The sequence below is a fragment of the Hordeum vulgare genome, chromosome 5H, assembly GCF_904849725.1.
Source record: "Hordeum vulgare subsp. vulgare chromosome 5H, MorexV3_pseudomolecules_assembly, whole genome shotgun sequence".
In the NCBI taxonomy this organism is placed as follows: Eukaryota; Viridiplantae; Streptophyta; class Magnoliopsida; order Poales; family Poaceae; genus Hordeum; species Hordeum vulgare.
In genome coordinates this window covers 375,795,870-375,802,538 of record NC_058522.1, presented here as the reverse complement: position 1 = coordinate 375,802,538, position 6,669 = coordinate 375,795,870, and the positions used below count along the sequence as shown (strand labels likewise).

The 6,669-nt window shown below is 35.1% G+C and overlaps 1 long non-coding RNA gene across 1 annotated transcript; it reads right to left on the bottom strand.

Annotated features, from left to right (window-relative positions):
- Positions 1 to 3,326: 3,326 nt before the first annotated feature.
- Positions 3,327 to 5,697, bottom strand: LOC123399481. The gene is made up of 4 exons (XR_006610376.1): positions 5,110 to 5,697; positions 4,671 to 4,701; positions 4,001 to 4,039; positions 3,327 to 3,771 (listed from the first exon to the last, which is right to left on the bottom strand). It is a non-coding gene; the product is annotated as an uncharacterized LOC123399481 (long non-coding RNA).
- Between the last annotated feature and the right edge of the window lie 972 nt (positions 5,698 to 6,669).

Sequence of the window (6,669 nt, the reverse complement as noted above, 5' to 3'; positions counted from 1 at the left end):
TTGATCTGTTGAGAACCTCGCTAACAAAGAACACACAATTATTTCTCTCCAGCGATACCTCTATTGACTCGGGGCTACTATCGGGGATACAAATACGGGTTAGGCCCAAGTACAAGATTGGACCACGAGAACGTCATAGCCCATCGAAGGTACGACCTAGGACATTGCAGGCATAGGGGAATCACCGCTAACCCATCAAAGAATAGGAGGGCAGATCAGGACTAGGCTAAGTACTTATGGTCAAATCTTGAGCCGCCTGACGGATGAGACCCAACAGTCGATCATGATGATGATGGCAGCGGTCGTGTAGATCTACAGTGGGTGGCTACATAGGATACCCCTCAAGCATGATGTCTTAATGATAGCCGTTTCCCAACACTGGAGTAATCTAGTTAATATTATAGTCAGTAGCAACAGTGGCCAGGAAACAATTAGCTAGACATGAATCCATGAATGTCATTAATACCATCCTAGACTGTACGCCTCCTAGCAAACCCTATATAAGTTGGGTGGGAAGCACGAGGCTAAAGGTTGAGCATCTACACCTTGTACGTTACGCCAAGAGCTACGAGCAGCAAAAGAGTAGGGTATTGCCTCCACCAGAGAGGGCTCGAGCCTGTATAAACCCTTCCGCATACTTCCATCTACATCACTTGACAAATATGATCGCCTCTACATACAAACCCCCATAGTATTGTCAGGATTACATCCAGGAGACTCTACAACCTGGAACCTCCTCCTAAGTTTCCACTCATATATGTTTCTAAGATATATGTGAAACTCCAAATATGACAACATGATACAGATGGAAGGGTCACACAAAATAATCCCCCCTTTGGTGAATTTTTCTAATATTTTGATCAAAACACCCATATTTTTTTGGGTACTAGGAAATTGCAACAATATGGAAGATTACTCCTTTAAGAAACTAGGATAGGTCTTCTCACATAATTCTTGATAGACTTCGTGAATCCCATGGAATTTACATGACATATAATTTTAGAGACATAAATCTAAGATATAACCATTGTACATTATAAAGGAGCACAACTAGATATAGTAAACCGCATAATGTAAACAACATAATTGGCAAAAATCCCAAACTGAACAACATTAGTGTCTAAGAAAAAACAGTAGAATAAATATGGTGAAGTTGTTAATACAACCAACATGAGTAGGAAACTTGCACACATCCATGCAAAATTATAACTTTAACATAAATAATATCTAGTACACCAACACGACATATATTAGAATGTTGAATTTTGAATTGTGTCCTAGGAAGGAAATCCTCCAAGATGTATTACACAAAACCATGTGGAAGATTGTTTGAAGTTGGCACCCTCCTTCCTCCAATGAACTGACTTTGATCTGCATACATAATGAAAAGTTCATTGAGAAAATTGCTTTTAACGTAGGTTCGATTTTTCAAGAGCTTTGGAAAATGAGAGGTGCAGTTTTGACAAATGTAATGTTATTCTTAGATAATTTGGACACATCCCAAATATTTAGCACACTCACATGTGGGTTGGGCAATATGATAATAATTGACATAATATGAGATTTTTTATATTACTTTACATCCCCAAACATCTCAAAGGAATAATAAGCTTGTATGTAATGATATCTTAATAATAATCCATATTTGACATGAGAAACTTAGAAGGAAAAGTATCTAACCTTGTCCATTTTTCCTTCCTCTTTTGGGCTCACCTGTGCGTGTATATGTTAGCGAAACAAGTAAATGGCATGGGTCTCAAACTATAAACTTTAAGGTTGCAATAAGTTAGAAATGTTAACTAAATCAAAACATAAAAAAATGATTTGAATATGTTACCAATTGATCCTTTAATCTTCCAAAAAATACCTTTGGATCTTGGGATCCATAGAGGCTAGAAATTTGAAAACAAATATACAAAAACCACATTTAAAGGTTCATCTTTTATGAAAAACTAACACATTTAAATTTTCAAGAGCTTTGGAAAACAAGAGGTGCCTTTTGACAAATGTAACATAGTTCTTAGATAACTTTGGCACATCCTAAATATTTAACGCACTCACATGTGGGTTGGGCAATATGATAATAATAGACATAATATGAGAATTTTTATACTACTATACAACCCCAAACATCTCAATTGAATAATATTCTTCTGTGTAATGATATCTTAATAATAATCCATATTTGACATGAGAATCTTGGAAGGAAAAGTATCTAACCTTGGCCATTTTTCTTCCTATTTTGGGCTCACTAGTGCGTGTGTATGTTAGCGAGAACAAGTAGATGCCATGGGTCTCAAACTATAAACTTGAAGGTTGAAATAAGTTAGAAATGTTAACTAAATCAAAACATAGAAAAAATGATTTGAATATGTTATCAATTTATCCTTTAATCCTGCAAAAATACTTTTGGATCTTGGGACCCATAGAGGCTAGAATTTTGAAAACAAATATACAGAAACCACATTTAAAGTTTCATCTTTTATGAAAAAGTAACACATGAACCAAGGAATGCACATCTAGTAATATTTCACGATGAAATCCATTGTGGTTCAAGCTATACAGAATAGCATGACTTTCTAGCACATTTACTATTCACTATAAAAGTTTATGATTTTATTTTTATACGGATCACACAAAAGCACATTTGATCATTAAATTTACACAAAGTATACATCACAATATTAATGTGTATTTTTCAAAACTTTTTTATTATTTAATGTTCCAAATGCATGGCTCCATGGAGCCTTGGATCAAGAAATACACTCTCATATAAAAAATAGAACACAAAATAAAAATATTTTACACATGATAAGGTTTGTATACACAAGCATGTATGAAAAAATAGACAATCATATTCATGCATACCATTTCATTGTAGAATAGGATTTCTTTATTTCTATAATGGAATATAAGAATATATCAGTATAAAAATAAAAATTGAACGGCATAAGCAATATAGATACACATTACACACTGTAATATATTCAAGTTATTGTAAAAACGGAATAATGTCACACATGCACATATATGGAGAATATTCATCCGTAAAACATCACTACTAGTTTAATCCTCGAGAAGAATAACTAGTTATACGAAATATAGTCACATACCATACCATCCATGACCAATACTAAACGTGATCACCATAGTATCAATAAAACTATCTGTTCTATTTTGTGAGTGACTTGATTTGTGAGAGGACACATATAGTATTAGCTTAACTACTCATTATATTTCCTCAAGATGGAAGACAAGAAAAGGGCGTACATATGTCCTCACAAATAATCATTCAAAACATAAATTATAATAATGTCCTAACCTGAGTTTTATGCCGATCATTATCTTCTCGAGATCTTTTATTGACTTTCTTTCCAGTTCGGATATTGGAAGAGTTTTCCTTCAAAACAATTGTAGTAGCACTTTCTTCATGTTTAGGTATGATCTTGGTTGGAGGTATCGCTCTAAATTCAATGTCCTTCTCATTAGAGTGTACTTCTTGTTTCCTGATAGCAACAATTTTTGTAGAAACAACCTTAGATCCATCACCAAGGTCCCTCTTTTGGATGCTTCTTATATGGCTAGCATGTGTTCTCACAGAAGTAGCAACCAATTTGTCCCCTTCTACTTGAGAAAGCACCACTTCAGAATCTACTTCGGGTTCACCACCATGATATATCTCTTGGATGTCTCCAAAACTATCTGTAAGTGTCCTCTCACTATCACTCAAGGTTCTTGAATTTTCAAGAGCTTTGGAAAATGAGAGGTGCACTTTTGAAAAATGTAAAACATTATTCTTAGACAAGTTTCACACATCCCAAATATTTTAGCACACTCACACGTGGGTTGGGTGGTATGATAATAATAGATGTAATGCGAGAAGTGATAAACTGATTTACAACACCAAAAATCCCAAAGGAACAATAATTTTCTGTGTAATGATATCTTAATAATAATAATTCATATTTCATATGAGAGACTTAGATGATAAGTATCTAACCTTGGCCATTTGTTCTTCCTCTTTTGGACTCACTAGTGCCTGTACATGTTAAAGATAACTATTAAATGCCATGGGTATAAAACTATAAACTTGAAGGTTGAAACAAGTAACAAATGTTAACTAAATCAACACATAAATATTTATTGTGAACATGTTGCCCACTTACCAATTAATCCTCCAAAAATTACTTTTGGATCTCACGCAAGATCATCCCCATATTCAAATAAATAAATATATATATTTATATATATATACAAAAACAACATATTATATATTTAGTAATAGTTACACATGAATCTAGGGATGTATATTTCATCTCTGTAAATTGTCATGATGAAATGCGTTGTCGTGCAAGGTAGACACAAAAAACCATGTATTTCTAGCACATGTACTATTCACTATAAAAGTTTATGGTTTTTCTTAAGGATCACACCAAAGCACATTTGATGATGAAAATTCACACAAATTTAGTATACATCTCAATGTTCATTGTATTTATCAGAATATTTTGATTACTGAATTTTTCGAAAACACAACTCCATGGAGCTTGGGAGCAAAAAATAGATTCTGAAATTAAAATAGGAGAGTACTACATAAAATAGTTAACACATGGATAAGATTTGTGTATACAAGAATGTGTCAAACATTGCACAATCATATTCATACATACCATTCCCTTGTAAATTAGGATTTCTTGATTTCTGCAAGGGAATAAAGAATATGTTAGTATAAAAAACAGAATTGAAAGGCATAAGCAATATAGACACACGTAACACACTATAATATATTTGTGTTACAGTAAAAAAAGGATTGATCTCACACAAGCACACATATCGGAAAATATTCATCCGCCAAACGTCACTAATGAACTAGTTTATTCTTCTAAAAAGGAACTAGTTATAAGCTGTATAGTCACAGAGTATTATTAGTAACCAACCATGACCAATGATAAACGTGATCACCATAGTAGCAGTAAAATTATTTGTTCTATTTTGTTGGCGATGTGATTTGTGAGAGGACTCATATAGTATTACCTAAACTATTGTACTTTATCTAGATGGAAGACATGAAAATGGGGTATGTTATTTAAAGGATATAGATATACTAACCTGAGTTTTGTGCCCACCATTATCTTCTCGAGATATGTTCTTGAATTTCTTTCCACTTTGGATGTTGGAAGAGTTTTCCTTCAAAAAATTGTAGCAGTTTGTTCATGTTCAGGTATGAACTTCACTGGAGTTATCACTCTATCACCAATGTCTTTGCCGTTAGAGTGTACTTGTTTCCCGATAGAAACAACCTCTCTTGAAAAAACTTCAGATTCATCACCAGGACCTCTCTCTTGGATGCTTCTGATACTGTTAGCATGTGTTGTTGCTGAAGTACCAACAAATATCTCCTCTTTTTCTTGAGAAAGCACCAATACAGAATCTACTTCTGATTCACCACCAAGATCCATCGCTTGGATCTCTCCAAAACTATCTGTTAGTGTCCTCTCACTATCACAACTATCTGTTAGTGTCCTATCACTATCACTCAAGGTTGGTTCACGCAAATCACTTGAATCTTGTGGATATGGCTTCATCTGGCTTCCTTGTTCCTTTGCTTCCTTGGGAACATAGATAGAACCATCCGGATTTTTGTCCATTGCCTTCTCTAGATCTATCAATTGTTTTGAGTCGAGGGAGACGAAAGGTAATAAAATGCCAACTTTAATAGAATGATTTCTTTTTTATTTGGATGGTTATATATACATGTAGAAATACAACGGGAGTTGCTATTTTAGGAAGAAACGCTATGCGTTACTGTGAATAATTAAAACCATGCCTATCCATGGTTTGGATAAATAATACATTCTAAAATCATTATGATTTTCCAAATTTGCGTTGTTATCAATAAAAGTTTGCGAGTCAGATCACAACATGTGTTAGAGCATAATTCTCCCTAATTAGTTTTGGTAATTGATGATAATGCGCTTTGCGGACTAACCTTGTGCGTTTAGATTTCAGAGATTATTAGATGGCACGAGACGGTTCATGTCCTTCGGTGTTTAAAGAGAAGACAATTATTTTCTGACGATTTGATTTTGGTGGTTTTGAGTCATAGGAAATCCGTACTATCAAGAGGGTATCCGTTTTTGGAAAGGTTCGTGTGAAATCAACACATATACATTTGGAGCCTCATTCCTTCTCGACACTTTGGAGCTACTATCTTCTGCTCGGGAACTTTCACAAGAACTTAAGCGGAAGGACCACTCTCAGGAGCGGTAGTACCATTTCAGTGGTACTGCCGCCCTCCAGTGCTAATGGTACCACCGCTTAGGTTTTGGGTTCTGGTATTTAGCATTCATTAAGCGGTAGTACACAATGGCAGTACCGCTCGTACAATACTGTGGCGTTGTCTATCAGTCCACTCGTGCAGAATCATCGAACATCAATGTATTAAGCGGAAGTACTGCTGCTGTGGGGCGATAGTACCACTTGGGAGGTACTATCGTCCTCCACATCCGTGCCTACTACCGCTTAGTTTTTTTTCTTTTGGAGTCCTTCACCACTCGAGCGTAAGTAGAGCGGTAGTAGCTACCAGTAGTATCGCTCCATGCGATACTATCGCCCTAGCTACCTCTACTACTGCTGGTTCCCCTCTTTATGTAGCGCTAAGTGGAAGTA